The sequence below is a fragment of the Vanessa cardui genome, chromosome 1 (genome assembly GCF_905220365.1).
Source record: "Vanessa cardui chromosome 1, ilVanCard2.1, whole genome shotgun sequence".
In the NCBI taxonomy this organism is placed as follows: domain Eukaryota; kingdom Metazoa; phylum Arthropoda; class Insecta; order Lepidoptera; family Nymphalidae; genus Vanessa; species Vanessa cardui.
In genome coordinates, this window is record NC_061123.1 from 2,719,408 (window position 1) to 2,744,748 (window position 25,341).

General features: G+C 31.9%; 1 protein-coding gene and 1 non-coding gene across 3 annotated transcripts in view; both read left to right on the forward strand.

Moving 5' to 3' along the window:
* Positions 1-25,341, forward strand: part of LOC124533684 — a 100,801-nt gene that overhangs the window by 33,013 nt on the left and 42,447 nt on the right. Inside the window, exon 1 of one of the 2 annotated variants that reach the window (XM_047109119.1) lies at positions 11,984-12,192. The exons of the other annotated variant lie outside the window; for it this stretch is intronic. The gene's annotated coding sequence lies outside the window, so the exon portion shown is untranslated. Of the gene's footprint in view, positions 1-11,983; positions 12,193-25,341 lie in introns of those variants that run through there. 2 annotated transcript variants of the gene reach the window in all.
* Positions 1,624-1,780, forward strand: LOC124534773. Its single transcript, XR_006966760.1, has one exon. It is a non-coding gene; the product is annotated as a U1 spliceosomal RNA (small nuclear RNA).

Below are 25,341 nucleotides of genomic sequence, written 5' to 3' on the forward strand. Positions count from 1 at the left end.
AGACATTATTTAAATGTATGTATGAAAAAATAAATTGAAATATGCTCTTAGCTTGAACCCATTTTGAATTCATTAAAAAAAAAAACATTCAGTAAGTAGAAAAACCTGCCTAGTACATTTTTACGCTCCAGTGATTTAAAATTCGTTTTTAATAGCGCCATTACATTCAGTTTTTAAAGTGATTTTATATATAATAGTATATGATAAAAAACGTGCAATTTTATTGTTCAAAAGTTTAGTATTTTAAGAAGTCGTGCATAGTCGATAAGCTAAGAAGGACGAGTTTGACGAATCTCCAAAAGTATTCTAGTATATATGTATTTATATAAGAGAGGGCTTAGTCTAGATCGTGGACATAAGTACGCTGTAACTTATCTCACATTTATAAGTACCATGCATTCAACAAAATGCTGTTAAATAAACATAATACCCGTAATATTTTATGATTTTCTTTATATTTAATATCGGTATATCATCAGTGCTGAGATGGCCCAGTGGTTAGAACGCGTGCATCTTAACCGATGATTGCGGGTTCAAACCCAGGCAAGCACCACTATATATATGTGCTCAATTTGTGTTTATAATTCATCTTGTGCTCGGCGGTGAACGAAAACATCGTGAGGAAACCTGTATCTGTCTAATTTCATCAAATTCTGCCACATATGCATTCCACCAAACCGCATTGGAACAGCGTGGTAGAATATGTTCCAAGCCCTCTCCTTAATGGAAGTGGAGGCCTTATCCCAGCAGTGGCAAATTTACAGGCTGTTACTTTTATATCATCAGTGCTGAGAGAGTAGTATCGTGATGAAATATTTAAAATGATAATGCATTAATTTATCTCTGATCTTTGATATAGCATTCATTTAGTAATTTGTTAAAGGGTTATAATACTTCTCGAAAAAAAACCAATTACCACCAAAAAAGTAAAAAGGAAACAGGATTTTAATTATTTTTCTGATTTCTTGTGTTATAATATAAACTTACGTAACACAATCATTTTTTTAATAATCTTATATTATAATTTATTTTTCACTTCATTATTCCAGAATAGAAAAGTAATTGCATTCTAATTTTAATAGCATTCGTTGCTGGCAATCGCTTTACAGAATTTTACCGTTTTAAATTCCGAACAGTCACTGAAAAAAGATCGGATTCGTCACGTACAAGGGAGTATTTTTTCAGTTTTCCTATTCGTAAATGTTCCAACAGCTTGGACACATTCAATTATGTTAAGAATTCTTTCGGTGCGTTCAGATATTTTAATTCGTCATTTTCAACACAATTTCTCGACTGTTATTTTAATAAAAACTTTTAATATTATAACTTTATGGGTATGTTTCTGTCAACCGAATTTATATGGAGTTCAACCATGCAAATATTAAAATGAGGTTAACACAGAACGTGACAGTATTCCGATTACAGATGAGAGGATATTTTACAGCAGAAATGTTTTGAGTAATATTATTTATTAATTCCGTATACTCGCTCTTTCACAAGTATATATCAAAATTAATTGTCACGCCACTCGCTAGATGGCGTTGTATGATTATTAAAAAAGTCTACATCGTGCTGGCAACATTTTTACACGAAACATGACTCCTGTCCCATAAGGTTTACATCATACTTACCTGGGGACACCGTGATCACGAAGACGGTTCCCCCAAGGCTAGATTCGACCATTGCACTGCGGTGGGGTTGACCTTTGCGATTATCCCTAATGTGGATAACTCGGACGCGTAATTTTTGATAGTGGGGGCTGCGTACGCGCCGTCCCCCATTACTGATAACCGTGTAGTCATTTTTAAATATATATTTGAAAACAACACTGTTAGTAGCTAAAGCACTTGTGTTATGGAAAATCAGAGGTAACGACGGTCCCACATACACAAATACCCAGGACAACATAGACTAATAAACTCTCTACTTTGACACGGCCAGGAATCGGACCTGGGACCTCGAAGTGGCGTACCTATGAAAACCGGTGTACACACTACTCGACAACAGAGGTCGTCATATTACCCAGCTTTTTACGTACTTTTAGATACTAATAGCGCAATCATGTAAACGCTTCGAACATAAACGCACGTGCGCATTAAAATAATAATTTAAGTAAATGCCGTTTTCTTGAAGTTATGAATAAAATTGAATATGATTTACATTTTCTTGGGTAACAAGCCCTACCACATTTAGGTCAAATTATGCCAGCAATGTCCATTGAAACTGTGGGTTTCATATGGCGAAACCTTAACTAAATTTAACGTAATACCAACACACAATAGTTCCCACAGCACACTTTCTAGTTTGAAGTAGATTGGGGAATAAACATTTAAGAATGGCAACATTAAATAACGTTAATCAAACATGAGGTAAACACAATCCTTATTTCAATAAAAATTATTCTGTCATGTGTCTACAGATAACGGCCATATTTAATCATTTTTATTTAGAAAAAAAAATTATGTAAATGATTTTCCTTTTTTGTGATATCCGTATATCATCTTCATATTATGATTGTCATAAATTTCAAATATAAAATGACTGGAAAATATGTTAAGATAATAAAAAATACCAATTCTTTATTACAAATAATGAAGTGAATTAAGTAATATGTTAGTATAATGTTAATATTTCTTGTAATTATTTATCAAGGGATAGGTATAGCTGTTGAGAGCTGAGATGGCCCAGTGGTTAGAACGCGTGCATCTTAACCGATGATTTCGGGTTCAAACCTAGGCAAGCACCACTATATATTCATGTGTTTAATTTGTATTTATAATTCATGTTGTGCTCGGCGGTGAAGAAAAAATTGTGAGGAATCGTGCATGCATTGCTTTTTTTTTACTATAGGTATATGCAGGGTTATTGGTAACTCGACGTATATCCGTTAGGAGGTGATAGGAGTATTTGCAATAATTTTAACCCCCATACGCATAATCCAAAAGTGACCCATTTTTGAGTTATCATGTTTTTTAGCTTTTTTCAAAATAATTTAAGAAATTCTACTCGTAAGGGGAGTATGATGAAATAATCGGTAACATTTTAAGTTAGATTAAAAAAAATGACTTTCATCTTAAATTAATTTAAATAATTCTGTAATATAAAATCAATTTCCCTGCGAGCAAAGCCGTGGGCAAACGCTAGTTTGTAATGTAATTTTTCTAAGGTATGTAGAGAAAATCTAAGAATGGATAATGTCAATATGGAGTACCTATATTTATACATATAATAAAATTGGAGTGTCTGTTTGTACTATAAACACAGCCCTATTTTACTCAACGCATATATTTGTACATATACCAAAATAATTCTTTTTTGCAATTTTTGTCTGTCTGTCTGTCTGTTTGTTCCGACTAAACTCTGCAACTGATGGACCGATTTTGACGGGACTTTAACTGGCAGATAACTGATATAATAAGGGGTAACTTAGGCTACAATATATGTACGCTTAATATTAGACTACAAATATTTTTTTTGTTAAATTCAAACGCGTACAAGGTCGGGGGCACAGAAGGGCAAGGCGGGGGGTAGTTTAAAAATATATATATATTGTATCTTAATATTAAACTTATCACGTTTAGCGTAAGTTATCTGCGATCGTGCACGTTTCATTTGTAAAATATTAATTTGAAACGGTTAACGCATAATTGTAATCAAACAGTTTCGAAACGATAATATTATGCAAATCGGAAATGGAGCCGTGTGTTGCCGACTGACACAGATAAAAATAAACAGCCGTTATTAGTAGGCCGGTAATTAAGCATTATCTTTTATTTGCAATCTACGTTTTATATTATCTATGTCCACAGATTAGTAACAAAACCAATAAACTGCAAAGTCTATAGAGATTTAAAAAAAACAAGAGTGAGTCGTACTCGCGCATAAACGGTTCCGTATATTATCTACAAAAACTAACTATAACTCTTTCCATCTAATCTATTATCTTCTTAAGTTTAACCATCACGGTCAATGACCTGATGTTACCTGAACAAGGCAGAAAGATAGAGAGTAGGTACTACAGAATCTACACAGTCTAAGTAATAGGGTCCATTTTAAAAAATATATAGTTCCTCATACTTACCATTAGGTATCTAGCTTTTGTTATGATGTAATAATTGTATGATATCACTTAAACCTTTCCATAATACAATCGATCATACTCATTCGTACCATCGCATCTCCACAGAGTATACACAACTAAACTAAACAAAGTCACTTAATATCGTACACGGATTTTAAAGCCGTTTTCTTCAATAGACTATATCATTCAAAAGGAAGTTTTTATCTATCATGTAGAGTAAAGCTGAATTCCATATTTTCTAGCGAGAAAAAAAAAGGATTTTTGCTTTTTATGTATCGCTTAAAAGTATAATTGTTTTATATGTATTGAAGGTTTATATATGTTAATAGAACAAAATCGTTGTCGGAGCCAAGCCCTTGAAGGACATAATTATAAATAATAATTTTACATTCGAATTCGCCAAAGTTGCTCGCCATTCCAAATCTTTCGTAACCTAACCTAATGGAGTCCAGTTTGAAATGTATAAATCAATAAAGCCGTATGTGAGTAATTGGTTTTAAAAATAAACAAACACATCGTACATGTGACCTCCTTGTTCGTGAAACTGTAAATTGAATTCAATATTTATGTTATTCATTTAAAAGTCGTGACAGGAAATTACGCTTGTATTTTCCTTCAACACATATGTTGTTAAAGTTTCCTCAGTACAGAGGAAAATAAACAAAATTATTCAGAACCAGTGGCTCGCCTCGCTTTCGCACATGCAGCACTAAGTAGATTGAAATGCTCGTTAGTTTAGTGGCTAACTTATAAATCCACCACAGACTGTTACCCCGGATGGGATCGTTAAAAAGTTACTAAGCAGTCAACAATACGGACTTATCGAAAAATCCCTAAGCTGGCTGCTTATTTTATATATGCTTAAATTACAGTTCATTTATTCGATGTACAATTTAAGGTTAAATAAACAAAAATTTTTACACAAAAAGTCGGACTTTAAATAATAAATAATTTCAGAACAAATTGGTAAAAAAAAACAATAGTTGCGTATTCTTCTACAACTTAATAATCGATTTTCTCTTTCTACTCATTAATATGTACATATATGTAGGTTCGATTTATGCATTTACCATGCAGGAATATTAATAGGCATCCCACTTTAAATGTAACTCAACAAATAACGATGAATAACAATGATCAAAATATTTTGTAGAGTATCTTTTAAGTAAAATTTTCAATGAAAAATATTAGACTGCTTAAAAGTCGATATACGATTATATAAGGTAGTTACAATTATTGTTATTATTAGAGACGGTGTCACCCAAAAAAACACTACTTTGTACATTTGTAGCAAAAAAAAAAATCGAGAATACTTTACGATTTTTTTTTACAAATTAACTTCTATACGACAATATACTGTGACAACATCTGCGCCCTTGCATGACTTATATGGTTTTCCTATAGATATCATTATCAGAACTGGACGAACTTGAAATAGGCCTACACGAAAACACTAGCTTTCAAATAAAAATCATTCAAATCGTTTCATCCAGTTGAAAGTTATTAGGTAACAAACGTGAAATAAAAATACAGTCGAATTGAAAACCTCCTCCTTTTTTTTGAAGTCTGTTAAATAGTAACTACCACCAGTTCAGAGAAGATAATACCGAAGGCTTTTCAGGTCAGCCTTTTGTCCGCGGGAGGAAACTCTGCAGGTGTTCTTTGTAAAATTTTCAAAATAAAATCTTTGTTATAGACAGTAGGCGATCGTTTCATTCTTGGTGTGCTTTCATTCGTGAAATCACTAATGAAGTTTATAGAATTTTAAAATGAATGACTGGCATACTACACAGCCGTAACCCACTGGTTGGCCTAACAGGATTAATTTTTGCACTTGTATTCCTTATATAATGTAAGTACGTAGTAAGCGAGGATATTTCTAAACTAATATCTTGAGGTGTTGAAATGAGAATCGATATTACATTTTTTTTCAAAAATCGTTCGATATTCGAAAAAAGTCGAATCATATTATTTTTAAACCTACGAAGAATATTATTTTTTGTGTTATTATTAGATTACATAACTACGGAGTTTACAGCTAAATTAAATAAACATTTTCAACGTGCAGCATTTTATCGCATTAGTGCATATGTACGCCTACAAGCATAAGTGTGACAATTGACAAGTCTTCTTTAACCTCGTTTGACAAACAAATTTATTCATCACATAGTTTTCTGTAAATATAGTAATTTCTTATGTTTTTTTTTTGTGTTTATCCACTGTAAAATAGATAAAAAAAGGTTGCATATCATTTAATTGTAAAACAAAATAAAGCGTTATTAACTCGGAAATAATTCTCATACTCATGTACATACTTAAAAAAACACATGCAAAAATGTGTGTAATTAGATTAACATAAGGTAAATTAGGTAAATAACTATTCATTTATGCAAATTACATTGTTATGTGCTTAGGAAGTTGAGTTGTTGCTTCGAATGTGCTCTGGATGTTTTATGTACCGCACAAGGTCTTTCACTTTTGTGAATTAATTTCCTATTCAACAGAGAAAGTTTATTGTTCGGTCAATCGATACGATTGAATTTTTAGGCTGTATATCAGTGAACTGTTTACGCAAATTGCTGTAATGAAAAAAAAAAGAAACGTCAAAATATTTTCATAAATCATACGTATTATACACAATGTTTACATTAATCTTCTCGTTTTAAGGATTAAATAAGATTGATTTTTATTAGTAATTAGGATAGGATTATTGATTAATAATTCAGTTCATACGTAACAGAATAAACATTAAGATGCTTCATATGCAATTAGCAATTAGACAGTTTCCTGTCTGTAGCCTATTCCAATCAGAGAAGGAATAAATATAATCAAATCTTAGATCTAGCCCGGCTACATTGTACACTACTAACTCTTCTCGATTAATATCTCTTTTCGTTTGGTTAGGCTATACATATCAAATAGCCATGGAAATATCTTAAATGCTGTGTAAAGTCTAGCGATACATATTAATTTGTTTCAACAAAACTGATACTATTAAAATATTCTTCAAGAAAAATACACACCGGACCCGTTTTCATAGGAATCGTTCAACCGGTGTTGAAACCAATTAATCAGCAGATAAATCAACATTCATTTATTTATATATATGAATGTATTGTGCTTAAATGGATTGAAATTGTCGCTATCAACAGTTAATAATTTAAATTTATATAAAGGCTGCTAATTAAATCTCGATAAAGTCATTGTGCTATATTGTGGCGTAAGATAATTTCGTCTGGTAACACTGAAAATGTGACAATATCGATCGGAATCGCAGATAACAATGTTATTGTTATCTGTCGTATTTCACTTTATGGTACGTAAATCCATCCTATCCGTCCATAAATTTATTTGCAGAAAAAAACAGTGCTTATTTTACCACGCTGCTCCTATTTGCCGAATAAACAAAATAAACAAACAATAATGTGGCAGATTGTCATCCTATACTGTATGTGTACTGTTCATCCCAATATTTTTATTCAAGGCTTAGCACAAGATGAGTTATCGTTTAAACGCAAAATTGACAAAGTATGTAAGTCGGGAATGAACCCACAATCTTACTTTACTTGTTTGTAGGGCTTTGTGCAGGCGTGTCTGGATATGTACCACCCACCTATCAGATAATCTACCACCAAGTAGTACTACTCAGTGTTGTTGTGTTCCAGTTCTAAGTATGAGTGTGCCAGTGTAACTACAGGCACAAGGGACATAACATCTTAGTTCCCAAGATTGGTGTCGTATGGGCGATGTAAGGACTGTTCAAAATTTTTTACAACGCTCTTGCGTATGAGGTGTTGTGACATACCATCAGGTCAATTGGCTTGTCCCATATGATGATGGTCTTTTAGATGGCAAACCACTGAAAACACTTTTCAATGAAATGCTTTGCTTTGCAACTTCTAGTTGCGCAGCACAGACAGACATATCGTTTTACTATTGTCAAGCAGGAAAAACCACTTTATTTTAGACTACAGACTTTATATGCTAAAGTAGTATGTGACACAGTTGCCGTATTATTTAATATACTATGCATTATAGAGAATTGACCTACTATAGACGTTGGACACGAAAACTTATTATATTCTAATACTAGCTGCGCGTCCCGACTTCGCCCGGACATTAGTATTTTTTTATATGCTTTCTTGTTATGTTTTTATTATATTTAAACGCTGTACCAAATTATCTTTTTATACATACAATCCGAACTTAATCATCGTTTTTTGTTATTTAAGTATTGCACATACGTTTAATCTCTTCTCATTTTTTAATCTTAAGGGAGTGAGATAATTTTTTTCTATTTCTATGACTTATTAAATTTGTATTATTTATTTAATGGAACAGCTGATTTAAACAATTCAAAACGAATGTCTAATCTATATGAAATGAAACAGTCTTGAAAACAATATTATTTATTTGGATAAGGATTTAAAGACAAGTACCTATGAATCGGAATTCTATTGTCTAATTTTGCTTGGCATTTTTATTAACTTTTAAAATTTAAAAAGTAGTTGTGACATAACGATAATAGTTGAACATACCGCGAAGTATTTTGTAGATAGTAGATACTGATATTTTCTTTAATATTGTAGAAAATATTTTTTTTCTATCGTCAATAGTTTTCGCATCGCATGCGACTAAAAACTTTTTAAGGCACTTTTTTACCCCTTTACATCATTATACACCTTAAAATCCTCAATGGTGAAAGAAATTTTGAAATCAGCACAAACATACAAATACACAAAAAATACTAAATTTTCATCTTATAATAGTAGTGTAGATATCGTTATCATTTCCTCAATACCTTCGTATTGTATTAATTTAGAGATTACAATACAATACGTTTTCGCAAAAACAAAATGATAAATGATATAAATATTTTTAATTAATTCAAGTTTCGAAATTATCACAATTACATTTTTGAATTCTTATGTTTTCGCTATCACATTTTTTTATGTATGGATATCTACTACTGTACCATTCTTTGAGTTAGGTAAGTGTGTATTACAATGAACTCCTAGACGGCGGAACCAATTTTAATTCAAATAAAAAGTCTTTTAGATTGGGTCTCTGAATGATTTTGATCGGGCGGGTGGCGCTGCGATCTGTTTGAAGCTATATATAATTTTCGAGGAGAATTAAATTCAAACTAATTCAAGACGGATCGTTACAGCTGGTTTAATAATTTTTAACTAGTCGTGACTAGTTATCAACAGAATCAGTTCAATAACTCATATGTTTGGCTAATTGATTGTACCAGTAGTCGTGTGTGCAGCTTATGTTACGCTATATGGAGCAGTTTCGTAATTTCCTATTTGCAAAATTCATTGCTGTTACAATTATCATGCTACTTGTTGCGATATAGGGAAATTGCTTATCTGTATCTAAATTGTGTATTATTTTATATTCAAGTTGTTTTACTTCTTTTTCTTAATGCTTTTTGGTCATTCGTTATGGGCTAATTGTAAGCTCTTTGGTTGTTGTTGCAGTAGCAGATACAAAAAAAATTAGATCGATTTTAATTGTTATGTTTTATTTTTTATATAACTGTTGTTAATTAAAATCTAAATAAGACTTTTTTAAATTGTGATTTGTAAATTGTTGCATTCTAATTATACAAGTTTATAAAGTTATTAAGGACTACCAAAAACACCTATCTATTGGAGGAACTACATATTTGTATGGAAGTTAAGGTTTTTACTTTAGTTTATAAAAATAAGTACATACACTTTTGTGAATTATACTGGCCAATTATTTTATAGAAGTAAGTTTTTTTTTCGGATTGTTCTTCTAATCTGTTTCCAAGTATTTAAATCTACAACAAAATATGTCCTAATGTAAACATGTATTATTTGAAGTCGTTGATTTTATTTCCTTAATATATTATATTTCTTAATTTTAAGACATGTGTATATCTATAAAATATATATAACTCATTTATTTCTAGCACGCTTTGACAACAAAGTAACGCTAGCCAAAATGGCCGAAATAATGTCGCACCTGATGTAAAACGAAGCGATTATTTTAAACGATTTCGTCAAGTTGTGAAGTGTTAATCACACTGATAATGTTTGTAAATAGTGAAACCGCATTACTTAGTTAACAGACCCCCAAGGTCACGCGGTCAGGGACACTGAAATACGCCAAAAGTATTCAACACCAGTAGGTACATCCGCAAAATAAATTATAAGCTAACAAAAGATACTTGGATATGACGGTCGTAAAATTCGTACGTGCCACGAAATAAGACAAAACGATTATAAGAATCATTATTTTAATTAAAATCCATTCTTATCGATGAAGGAATATTGTGAGTAAAACGGATACAATTCTGCCAATATCCTATATTGACCAATACAGTAGGTATTTGCGCATCGTTGTGGAATAAATAACCTAACCAAAACTCCTTAAAATATTAAAGACTTTATAATCAGCAACCCATTATTGACCAATACTACATATATGGGCGCAGCGTAGTGGAATAGACAACCTAACCAAGTTTACTCCCTAAAACATTACATACTACACTCAGTAATATTTACAAGCCGTTACTTCCTTTTTTAATCTCAAAAGACTTATTTTCTAGTATAACTATTTTTACCCGCAACTGTTTCGAGAAAAGCTGTACCTGTCACTAGTCTTACTTAGAAAATAATTTCATTTGTGTATAAATAGATACACAAATGAAATTATTTTCTAGTATAACTATTTTTACCCGCAATTGTTTCGAGAAAACCTATACCTATGTCACTAGTCTGTGCATAAATTATATCTAAGCAAAAAAATCACAGCGATCTGTTGCTCTGTGTTGCGTGAAATAAAGACAAAACAACGAACACTTTCGCAATTATAATATTAAGTAAGAATTCTTTTACCGACTATTTATTTATTGTACATATATTGAACTGATTATGTCATTTATCATAATTTTCTGCACGATGTGCCGTATCATGCTATTATATTATATATTTACTACTGCACCTACAATTATATTGTAGTAACTGATGTAACACATATAGATTAATATATAATGTGCAATGTGACCGATCATAATTGTAATAATGGTGTTGTCAATAAATATTTGTAACTTAATTTAAAGAAACAAATCTTCTATTGGAGTGAATGTTACTTTTTCTGAGTTCACAGTACAATGACCCGTGTGCCCTAAGCAGTTTGTAGGGCTTCATCCAAATTTGGCTACTTCCTCCTCGGAACGTACTTCCATAATTATGAACATCCTTATTTGAATTTGTTTTCGTTCTAGTTAAATAGGAATTATTATCTTCTCGTAATGAAAATGCCGATCTAACGCGAAAATAGAATTTCCTCATATTTTTTTGTATTAGCTTAACGCGAAAAAATTATCACGTAGGTGTTCATTACGCTGTAGGTATGAATTGGGCTGTCGTCGATATCGTCATGCTCTCAAGATCAAGAGCGTATGTACACATGTACAATATGTAATTACACACCCTTAAACATCCTTACAAAATACTCACATTTGAACTCTGGAAGCCTCAAAACTGGAAGGCTCACAAAATTGTTACTTACAAATACATTAGTACACAAAAGGAATTAAAAAATACAGTTGTATGTAAAATATTTCGTAGTGTCTAGCTTGTTGTCATAAATTTAATTAAACCATGAAAATACCTACCTCATGTTTATTTTCTTTTTTCACCAGACCTCAGATCAAATGATTCTGAAATTAGTTCATATTAATTGAAAATTTCTTATAGTTTTATGCCTTTTAATCGATTTATCAGAATGTCGTCGTTCCAATGCTGGTTTTTAATGAAAAACGTGAAGCATCACTGTGGATACAGAGCAATGAAAATGGTCGTATTGTATGACAATGTAACACAGGTATAGTTCATTGATGAAAGCGAACCTGCGGAGTGCCTGACGCGGCAGGCCAGTCGCCACTTGGCGCGCTAACAGGACGGACGTGTCGTTATTGCATATCGTGATTTCTTATACTTGGATTGGATTGTTATGATTTGAGTTCAATTTACGTGAATAAACAGTATTTGTGAGTGATTGTTACTTGTTGAACTTAATTGTGACTTGGCCTGTGGAACTGCAATTCGGATACCGTTTATTTTCCAATAAAGGTATGCTTTTAGGCATTATTTTCGGTCAGAAAACTAAAACGCATCGCAATTGTATTGTTATTCTATTTCCTCTTACTTTTTAGTCTTAAGATATATGTTTCAACGTCTAAAAACTTTATTTAGAACGAAACCATCAGTTTTTTCCGTAAACACCGAGTAATTTTAGGCTGTGCTCGTTTTTATATATTACGTGGGTGGATATTCTGATGTTGATAGAATGATATAAGGATAATATTTTTTTTACGAAACAACGTAGGTAACAGTCGGAGCTTGGGAATAAGTTTCACTTACTATATTGTTGTACAAAAATAATCTTAATTTGTAAAACATTTCGAGGCATCAATCATGCCAAATTACCTTGTTGGAAAAATGTTGAACTAGATCTTCTTATAAGTTTCTAACTTTTTCACATTAAAATTTCTCACATCACCAACTTAAACTACAAAATTATTAAGTATGCACCAGAGCGCCGGCATCCGTCTTACTGTCTTATCTCTACGATAGTGCTAAAGACAATAGTTAACCCTTCACATCCAGGTAGTGATTCAACGGTCCCTTACGTCGAGAAAAAAATGTAATGGCCTTAAGGTCCTTGACAGCGATCACAAAACGATTGTATAAAAAGAAACCCCCAGTTTTATACAAAAGACCTGCCAGTCGATCACACAACATACAAAGTATATTGGCATATTTGAATATTACCAATATTTTTTAAATATGTTTTTTTATTATTACTGATCTTTCTCCGTGGATAAATCATTGAGTAACCTTTCGATATCAGTGGAATATATTTGCGTTTTATCTTTAATAGAAATGTTCGGTGATAAATAACGGTGACACGTCAAATCGTAGATAAGTAGCAAATGGCTACCAGCATGCTAGAATCTAATATGATTCATCGCACGATAGCTTGGAATAGCATCAGATGCTTGTTAATTGAGATAGCAATGATCATGGTGGGTAAATAAATGAACTATTAAACTTGCACCAATAAACTATAGTTGCTGATAGGGATGTATACGATAATATGACTGAGTAAAAACATAAGTACGGAGGCTGGTGTATAATATAGGTTTTTATAGACAGACGAGTCGTATCAGGTTTACGGAAACCACTAACGGATAGAATACACGAACCTTCGATTACAAGAGCTGTATAAGATGTAAAATACAGTTCTATACCTTCAATAATATAATTTGACCTTGAAAGTTATTTATAAGCGCGTTCATTACTCGTTTTTTTTTGCAATGTTACTAATTTGCTACCAGCTTAAAATGACTGACGAATGCACAATATAGGTTTGTAATGAATAACTGCTTGGAATTGTGAAATAAAATGTTTTCAAGAGTTAATTGAATTTTATTAATCGCAATTGCTGTCCGGATTTTATTTATTTTTGTTTCAATGCTTACAACAGGTTGATGCAAACGTTCGGCTTTGAGTTTCTCATGTGATATGACAAATATATATCGGTGAGAGAAAGAGAGAGAAATATATACATTCGGATTTTTTCCGAAAGTAATTTAATTGCAAACTTGTCAATTTTCAGGATCCTCATCTATTAAGCTTATTGGAATAACGTAATAAATCATTATTATCTCAAGTAAAATGAATCATCTCATAAAAGACTAAGCTATCATACTGGATCAAAGTCACCACTAATAAATTGCACCTTAAATCTAATACGAAATCCCGTGGTATTAAAATAAAATAAGAATATATTACCAGTCTCAATTGGTGTTTTAATGATTCTTAAGATATTAACGAACCATTTAATCACAGTTTTATTAAGTGCCAGAGGCTCTTAAAAAGGATAAGCAATAAAAATCGAGTAAATTTATGGTCTTTTAATATCTAATATTTCATGATTCATAAAAATGTATACACTGTTCTTAACAAGATTATAACATCTTACATAAACCACGTTTGGGAACTTTGAATTGTGTGTGATTATTTAATATGATTTTAATGAGAGTGAATCATTATAATCACGAATTACATTGTACATTGTATTTAATGTTAATATGTAACATAGAGTCGCGGCTTCGTGTGAGGAAATTCTAAAAAGATATAATAGGGATTGACGAAATATTTTTCTCTTACCAAAACCATTTTGTCTAGGGCAGTGAACCAGTCATATTTTAGACGATCAGATTAAGTTGTAAAGGGGTAGATGGTGAACTGTGATTATTGTATAATCTATATATTAATATAGATTATACAAATTAATAATAAAATAAATATATAAAAATTATAAATGTAACTCGCTCTTTCACGAGCAAATCGCTAAACCGAATTTGATGAAATTGATTATGAAACAAACTTGAATTCCAAGAAAGGACGTAGTATACTTTTTTTGCCGGACACGTGGCAAACAAACCCCTAAAACGCGAGCGAAGCCCCAGGCGATTACTAGTTGTGAATATTATAATAACTCCTAGATGCGGATCTATATTTTAACCTATTCTTTAAATGATTCGTCACTGATTGAGTCAGAATGACGTTTGTCTAACAAGCCTTGTCGTTTGTATCTAGATTCTAGATATAGATATAGATAGTTTGACTTTGCAAAACGAAAGAAATGCCAGCATTTCGAAAATTGATTATTTTTTAATAATTGTAGTAAAAACTTTTAAAGCCTTGGACCTTTTATGCATAATTATCCATGAACGTAAAAAAACTGTAACGATGATAGATTTATATTAAGCAAAGCATGTCTGCTGTAGTTGTTGGTATATATAAATGTCAGGATTGCGGAAGCCGAAGGCCATTGGTCTGTTATTGCCCTTTGCAGGTATTGGCATTTAATCCCTTCTCGATAAATAACTCGCGATTGTACTACAATAATGTTCAAACGGATACACCGTTGTTACAACAGACAGTTCAGACTCTCAATACTGTCGATACTCCAATACTGTCGACTCTCCCTCCTGCCCCTCTGAAGTCGAATCTGAAGAAATAATCTCAATGAAATATCAATATACGAAGTTCAAAATTTTGTATTTGAGATTACTTTCAAGACAAAAGAAGACTCAAAAGACTCTGCTATGCATGTATTTAATGTTACTTTTCCATTAGGACTTGGGCTAATTATCCTTAACACAGGTTATGTAAGTAATCCATAAAAGATAATAGGTATCTTTGTATTGTATGCAATTATTATTATTATTAGTAGGTATTTCTGCTATTAAAGATTTTGGTAGTAATATTATATGGGGTTGCGTCGCTGTGAAGTTAAGCAATTTTGTTCAATATTGAATGTGCAGAAATATCTGCATCGTATGCACGCCGTTTACAATATATATGATATAAATATGTGCATTGTTGCGATATATAATATAAATGTCATAATAAATAATGGAAAATTATATCTCAAATAAGAGTTACCCAATTTTAACGCCTTGTTTATAATCCTATATCCGTATTTAATATAAAACCGATCACAGATTTACCACTAAGATACAAAAAAATGCGGACCAAAGTTCTATTGAAATTATTGTTTTAATAGTACCTAATAAATGTAAAACAACATAATATTAATTGGTAATCATTTTATACAGATAAGATAAATTAAAATTAAATCTTTAATTACGATAATTTTTGATGGAGATAAAAAATATTTTTGCACTTGGTAGGTATATTATAATCGTACTCAAATTTAATGGGTCTATCTGTTTAAAAAAAAAAGAAAACGAAGTTATATGGAAACTTTAAATGTTAAGTTTTATTTTAGTCGAAACCTGTCTAGTTTTTCTACGGCTGACATTCCAAGTTGTGCACGGTCGGTATCTGAGCATCTTTACCGTTTCAATTGTTTTAAAATATCCTTGTTTTTATAATTCATATACTAGTGAAGTTTTTAATTATATATGTGTATATTCGCGTAGCGTTACATGTGTTTCTTAGTGTGCGTGTTTATCATTCATAAATAATCTCATTTGTTACAAACTTCAAACGCTATTCAGTAATCTCATGTATACAATATAATCAAACAGTTTTTGAGTTATGAAGGGGTCAAAAGTGGCTAAAAATGGTTCGTGTTAAATTACACATGGTGCTACTCGCCAATTCTTGGCTGACACGCTACCGCGTGTCTAGATAGCAATATATATATATATATATATATATATAATATATACAAAACTGTGTTAATGTTAGGTATGTTTGGTCGTCGATATTGTCCGGAACTGATTGTAAAGTCGAAGTGGCTCAGATGAAAATAAAAGTCATGATCCATATGTTTTAATGGCTCAAAAATAATTTTTGATAAATGAATAATAATAATCTATCAAATGTCTTATCCAATGTTCAATTGTGACGGAAAATATGTTTACACTTGGTGGTAGGGCTTTGTGCAAGCCCGTCTGGGTAGGTACCACCCACTCACCAGTTATTCTACCGCCAAATAGCAGTACTCAGTATTGTTGTGTTTCGGTTTAAAGGGTGAGTGAGCCAGTATAACTACAGGCACAAGAAACATAACATCTTAGTTCCCAAGGTTAGTAATGATGTAAGGAATAGTTAATATTTCTTACAGCGTCATTGTCTATGGGTGATGGTGACCACTTACCATTAGGTGGTCCACATGCTCGTCCGCCAACCTAAAAAAAAAATTAAAAAAATATATCAACAATGCTGGTAATGAAAAAATGGTACCGAATGGAATCATCTTCCAACCAGTCTTAAGGCTTTCGCCGAGTGAGACGTCTGAGTACATGTTTATAAAATGTGAATCGATATTAAGAATCACGTAATGTTCGTTTTATTGACGCTTCCCCCCACGACTCGATCCCTCCGGAAGGAATACGCCGTTTTGCATCCACATCCTCTATTTGTCAATTTTTATTGCATAAACTAGCCACCCGCCCCGGCTTAACGTGGGTACAGTATGTCTACATAAAACAATTGTATTGATTTCCTTCAATATAGACACGAAAATATCGCGATGTTTTTCTCACCAGGCACCTTCTCTGGTTTATGCAAAACAACTTACTAAAATTTCCTCAGAATGGTTTAGTAACGTATAGAGAACAAGGATACATAACATTATTTTTGTTTATTAAATATACACAGATAAGATATTTAAATGTTTCTTGAAAAACATTTACATTGTGGTATGTTATATACTAATAAATCCATCTATACAAAAGTCGTAATGGATTTCAATCTTATGCTATTGTAATATGCATACATAAATATCACTCAGTAGATGGGGCAATAAGAAATATAATAATTATTTTTTGGATCTCAGAAGAACATAACTAGTATACTTCAAAATGGATTTTGAACCTAACCAGACGGTGTGAGCTGGCGAATAATTATGCTGCAATATTTACATAAATTATTTCTTAAATAACTTAAACAACAGTTGGAAAATGTATTATAAACTGACATTTTCTTTGTTAAGATCTTGCATTCGGTAATTTGTTATTTGGAATCTTATAAGCCTTTATTTTAGTTAAACATGGCAACTCTATTTATGGGTAAGTAATGAAGTAATATTAGAAAGTGACAAAGTTGATAATATTAGAAAGAGACAAATGAAAAATAAAGTAAAGTAATATCCTGTAAATGTCCCACTGCTGGGCTTAAGTCTTTTCTCCCTTCGAGGAGAAGGTTAGCAGCTTACCACCAAGCTGCTCCAATGCGGATTAGTGAATATATGTTACAAATTAAGCACATGAAAATTTTGTTGTGCACTCATTCTAACCACTATGCCATCTCGGCATGTTTGTTTTTATGATGCAGGTAATTGAAGGAACAAAGGTACAAATTAAAAAAAAAAACACTAGAGAAAAGCTTCATTGTTCCTGAATGCTATAAGGTATGACTTATATCTGCATCACGCTTATAAGCCAACCTGTCACGATGATTACAAAGTCTGTAAGAAATATCTCTTAAAACTAAACACCTATCTGAAGATAACTGATTCCAAATTATGTGCAACCAAAAATACGATCAAAACAGAAAGGAATGTCTTTTATATTATAAAATCACACTGTACAAAGTTGGGTCGAGTCTCTAGAAACTGATATATTAATTAAATTTTTGCAATAACGACGTTTTACTTTATATTATTTTCGCTCTAGTTAAGGTATCTGCAATATTTCATTAAAATAAGGTAATGTCATTCTCATATGTATAATTGTGATAGGCCGTGTTAATGAAGCACTATTAAGTTAGTTTTTAAATTATTTACTTACCTCAGTAGAAAGATATATTATTCCTGAATGATACAGTATGTTACTTGCATTTATTTATTACTATCGACCCACCCCGACTTACGATAACTCATACCAAAATATACTATAGAATATGTTTATCTACATAACATTAGAAACTTCTAAAACTATCAGTGTTTCTTTAATATAATATGCATGTATTATATACAGAAACCTTCCTCGTGAATCACACTATGTATTAAAAAAAAAAATTCGTTGCGTGGTTTTAAAGATTTAAGCATATATAGGAATATAAGGAGAGAGAAAGCGACTTTGTTTTATACTATGTAGTAATGATGACTTTATATTATATTAATACTTTCTTATGCTACTAGTTCCAAAATTGATATCTATTCAAATCAATCGACATTAAGTCGGAGATGTAGTGCATAAAGTTGTAGTCTAATTGAAAAGGGTTTTCTATTGTCCGGTACAATCTCTGAGACGGCCATTGTTTCGATTCAGGTTAGAACATTTTCTTTGTTCATTCCAACCAACAGTCGAAACGGTATCTGGGAATCAATCAAATTGATAATTTATACGTCAATAGTTCTATTAAAAGATTTTTATTATTTTGTATCGATAAATATCAACTAGTGTTGGCTCAATTGGACAAATGGTCAAATAAAAAAAAAATATTAAAAAACGCTTGTGTGCAAAAGCTTATTATACAATTAATGAGTTTATGATCGATACCACACCTTGGGAATGAAACGATCGCCTCCTGGCTATTTTATTTCATATTAAATTGTTTATATAATATATGAGACAGTAAAAAAAACCCGCTGAGTTTCTTTCGCTGGTTTTTCTCAGGTCAGGGTATTTTCTATTCCGAACCGGTGGTAGTGTTTCAATTGACCATCAATAAGAAAGTGTAATGCTTCTATATTGAATAAAGTAGTTTGAGTTTGACTATAACACTTAAGCTCATCTACAACTATTGAACAACAAAAATACATTATATACGACCATTTACTAAAACGTTTAAAATAAATACTGTCGGACCCTAATTCATTAGGTTTTCTTAATATACAAAAAATACTATGAAATTGATCGAGAACGCAACCTACAGTTCGATTTTTGTACCACCGTCACAACCCAAGATGGATGCCCCTTTTCTTTTACTATGTCTAAAAAGTGACGTCACTTCCTTTACCACGTCACTGGGTTCATTTTTTTATTGTCCAACGTTGGTAATACATTGGCTTTATTAGGCATGGTTAATATTTATAGTATGAGACAACATCACATACATTACTCTGATCCCAATGTAAGTAGTTAAAGCACCTGTGTTATGGAAATCAGAAGTAACGAAGGTAGTACCTTCGCTACGAACACCCAGACCAGAGACAACATAGAAAACTAATAATAATCTACATCGACTCGGCCGGGAATCGAACCTGGGACCTCGGCATGGCGTACCCACCCATGAAAACCGGTGCCAACTATCGACCACGGAGGTCGTAATCATAGTTGTGAGAAGAATCATCTGACCTCTTTCTTTATTTGTTAGCTGGACTATTTTAAAGAAAAATATTTATGTATCCTGTATGAGTCGACGTCGACTAACCACATATTGCATTCCAACAACGACACGTCAGTAATTAGGCCACTGGACTAAATCCGTCCAATATTTTTACATGTATATCGGTCATATAAACAATACATCTTTCACATACAGTCAGCAAAAGTTTATATTTACATTTTAATAGCCACCCGCCTCGGCTTCACAAGGATGCAATACTGATACTAAATTTACTAGAATTTGTTTATTTACGACAACACATTAGAAACTTCTGAAATAAACAGTGTTTCTTTAGTATATTGTCTTTGCATTATATACAAAAATCTTCTTCCTGAATCAATGTATCTTAAAAAACGCATCAAAATTTTAAAGATCTAAGCATACATATGGACGGACAGTGGTAAGCGACTTTGTTTTATACTAGGTATGTAACGATGGGGATAAGGAAAAGGACTATCAAAATTGTATTTACTCGTACATTAGCACAAAACACCAGACGTTGTGCGGACAATTGTATAATTAACCGTAATCGTTTAATTTAACCGAATTGAGTATTCTAGGTTTAATTGCAAAGAGTTCTTCGAGTGTCATTGACATTGCGAATGCGTGCTTTGAACCGAAGCCAAACATAGGCCGAGCGATAGAATGTTTTATTTTAACGCGAATATGCCTATTTGATTTGGCACGCACGTAACACCAGACATGTTTAAAAGACGTTAAACATTCATCAGTTTGAATAAATTATGAACGTTTTTATGTGAAACGACACATATTACGATATGTCTCGGATTTCACGTGATATAATTAATTTAAGATTACGTAATGTACCTAATTGTTATTTTTAGTCGCCCGTAGCTTCGTTCGTAGTTTTTCTTTTATGTTATAGATTGGCGGACGAGCATATGGGCCACCTGATGGTAAGTGGTCACCATCACTCATAGACAATGACGCAGTAAGAAATATTAACTATTCCTTACATCGTCAATGTGCCACCAACCTTGGGAACTAAGATGGTATGTCCCTTGTGCCTGTAGTTACACTGGCTCACTCACCCTTCAATTCGAAACACAACAATACTGAATACTGTTATTTGGCGGAAGAATAACTGATGAGTGGGTGGTACCTATCCAGACGGGCTAGCACAAAGCCCTAACACCAAGTAAAGTAATTAAGTTTAGGGTGTTTGTTGTCATGTGTCAGGCAAAAAAGGAGCCTATGTCCTTTCTTAGAGTTTATGTTTCCTTCATACCTGTTATACATGTTAAGGAGTAGGAATACGTCAATTAAACGACGAGGCTAGTTACACACTGCTTTAATAGAACCGTTGCATCGGTGGGGACGCAGCCTCACGCACACACGTAAACGCTTACTACATTTATAACAATACCAAATATCATCAAATTCGGTCCAGCGCTTTGATCGTGAAAGAGCGACAAACAGACAGTTACTTTCACATTTATAATATTAATATATAGATTTAATGGTGCATTATTCACCCGCTAGGCTTAAGTTAATCTATGATATACATAAAAGAAAGTCCTAAGTTATTAATTAACCTAAATATACGCCTGAGTTTTTTTTATGAAATTCGAAAATTGATTGTTTTCTAAATTTAATTTGAATTCGCCGACGCGCATGATCGTGATTGTGTACGAAACGCACCCACAAACTTTCCTATTAATTAATTTGATTTAAAAAGTATATACGACAAACATCGGTTCTGATTATAAAACAATAAAAAATAAGACAGGCTTAGTGACAGCATGAGTGCTGATATCCGCTATGCTTATTCGATTACTGTCATGTCAATTAATATATTTACATAAATAGTCCGCTTTCATTGGATTATGCAAAAATGTACACAAAACACCAAATATATTCAGCGTATGAAATATCGATCGAATTTATTTCATAGCCATAATGTCATTATTTTAAAATTGGAATGAATTTTCTTTTTTTTATATTATATTTTATTAATCATATATCGCACTCATACAGCCTTATCACTATCAAAGCTAATTTAAGGTTTTTTTTTTTATTTCAACTATGCATGACAAATTGTTTCTTTTTTTTATCAGCGTGAGTCGCAGTGTCGCAAATATGAAATAATTTGTACAATATTTTTATATATTGGTATTTTTTTAACGGATGAAAGTCGAATGCTTTCCGCCGAGATGAGAATGGTGATAGATAGCTGAGTGACGTAAATGGATAGATTACGAACTAAGTACGTAAGAGGAAGTTTAAAAGTATCTCCCTTGACAGAAAATCTGGTAGGAAACAGATTACAGCGATATGTATATTATGTAATGCAGATTTATGAAAGTATTTTACAAGGTAAAAAATTACATACATGTACATATTCGTGAGAAATTTATTTAGTTAGTGTGTATGTTTTTTTTATTGTAGTTTATAGGTTCTTAATTCAAATTTCGATCGTTTTCATTTAATTGCACTTAAACAAAAGCGTTACGCTTATTGCCCAGTTATTTATGCACTGGTTATTTGTTTTATTTTTATTACGTCTTCACTGCTGAATTAGTAACCGATGCGCTAAGACAGTGACTAAATAAAGAGAGCTGATATTGTATTGTTTAGATTCTATTGTTTTGAAAATACGCGTTATATATTAAACATCAATAAGCTTGGTATAGGGATCGCCGATAAGTGAGGTATTAGCTAGATTATGCGTTCGTATTTAATGTGAATGCAGTAAGTTTTTACATACAAAAATGTTAAAGGTACTAAAGTCTGTATGACTATTCTATTATAAAAGGATCTAAGATTATCTCCAAGTAAATTCGATTATTTTTGTTATTAAAATTTTATTATTCACATTTCAACATTAAAAAAATATATTCCACCAAAGAATGTCCAGTCTCCTCTTCTTTATTTTTCCGTTGCCATAGTTACATAATTAAAGTCATTATGTGACTATGGCCAGTTATAACTCATGAATTTAAAAAGTTATTAGTGTATATATTACATAGTATTAAATAAATAATATATTGGCTAATTAACCTTACAATTATGTAACACGAAATTATTAATAAATATGTATGCGCGTATTTGTGTTATTTGGGATTAGGGATAGCCTTATGATGCGGGAGATACAAAATAAAAATAAAAATGAAGAATTATGTATGAGATGACAAGTGTAAGGAGGTGTACTGAAAAGTGACTTCAGATTGAGATGAATAGAAGAAAAAAACTAAATATAAATGCTGATAACTTTTTTTTGTTTTTTATAGTTGACGTGTTTCAAATCAATATCGTACATGAACAGTATACTGTCAATATTCGTAAGTAGATACATACATGTGCAATACTGATACTAGATATACTACAAAGTTTGTCTATTTACGACATTGCATTAGATTATCAGAGTCTCTCAGACAATTGTCAGTGTTTCATTGAAATATAATCCACAAGTTTTATACAGAAACCTTTCTCTGGAGTCACTATATCTATTAAAAAAAAAACCGCACCAAAATCCGTTGCATAATTTAAAAGATCTAACCATACGTAGGGCACAGACTGCAGTAAGCGACTTTGTTTCATACTATGTAATGATAAGTGCCCTATATTCTCAAGCACACTATCTTTACTCGTATTTTGTTGAGGCATTACTCTGCCTTCCTTAGAGGGACGGATGCAATCTCCTACAATGTATTCACATAAGGTCACGAGTTCGTTTGCCACAGCCGACATTTGTATTGGTAAAACAAATATTTATACCGGTCTGGTCTCGGTACCGTTGCGCGGATAGCACACCTTGGACATAGATTTTTTTATTTTATATTGACAGTGTTATACCAGCTTTAAAAACAAAAGAGGTTCTATATTTGATTTTTGGACGAATGTTAATAACCTTGGTCAATTTCAATTAATAAATAACAAAAGATTCTTAAAAGATATTGAGGATGTTTACTTCAATTAATATATATTTTTTAATATTATTAATCACGAAGAATATAGAATTCTCAAAAATATACATTTTAAGTTCTGCTTATATGTATTATAGTTCAATGACCTATTTTGAAGACTTATTGTAACAGTAAATAGTCAGTTCGGTGAATTTTCACATGTACATTTTTAGAGAACCAAATATTCAAATGACTTATAGCCGTTTGCTATAGTTAACGAAGCGTTATTGTGCACCTGTGACGGATTGTTTTGCGTTACAATATACGAGCCGTTAAAGTCTTTCCTGTTATTCGGACGCGTTTGAATGACGCGTCGTAATTAGCATTCGTGAGCGAAACCAATACAGTAACGTTAATGGGCCAAGCCTCTTCTGTCAGGGATAATATCGGCTTAGATTCGCCCGTCAAGACCAGTTGACTCTTGTTAGTTGCGGCCGTTTTGAAGTTCTACATTTTATGTAATTCGCGCAAAATGGAACTATATCCAAATAACTACTAGATGTCACTTAATGCTTCGCTTCGGGGTCGATTGTCATGTGTTAGGCTTAAAAAAGTAGTCCATGCCTTATTTTGGTTCAAACTGCCTTCATAACAAATTTCAACAAATTCGCTTCGATCATTTAGCCATGAATGAGCAACAGACAGATTAAATTTCTAATAATAAATGGCTATATAAAAACAAAGGTTTAACTGTCAAAATAGTGAATTATAAATTATTTAATTTATAAATATACCTATAATTAATTAATATAGCTATAATATAGGTTTATAAAAAAATGTATTTATTTTACTGTGCTAACCTAGAGTTTGCATCATTTAATTATGTGTACATTTTATGTATCCTTTAAAAAATTTGAGCAGGCTAAACTCGTTCATGAAACATTTCTTACCTGATATTATAAATTAGCCGAAACAAACGAAATCTAAGACCACGTTGATTTATAGCATTAAAATATAAAACCTTCTTTCGGTAAACCTAAGTTCGAGGATAGACGGTGATTAATTTTCGTACGACTGTCATTTCCTTCAGCTCAATGTCAACTATTGTGATCTCGTAAAAGTCGAAGTAACCTTGATGTAATGGAATTGGGTTCATTACGCTCAAATCGCTTTTTAGTCCTCGGAAATTATTCTAACCAACCAGCATTTTTTATTTACTTAGTTAATGTTTACAATACATAAAACCTCTTCGTATTGAATATTATTTTAAAAATATTATCTCGCGGTTTCGGTCGCGTTTTATAAGTTAGTCGTCAGATTGAAATCTTTTGGTTGAAATTGTTGAATTAGATATATTCACGACTGAAGTTCAATAAATTTGGAATATAGGAAATTCCAAAGCTGTCCTTTGTTTTTATCTGTGAATTGTGTTTCAGTTACGAAACATACTTCACAGAGGAGAAGTAAGTTATATATGTATATATTGATTTGCGTATATTGTGGGAATGTACAGATATGTATAAGTTTTAAAGTAATA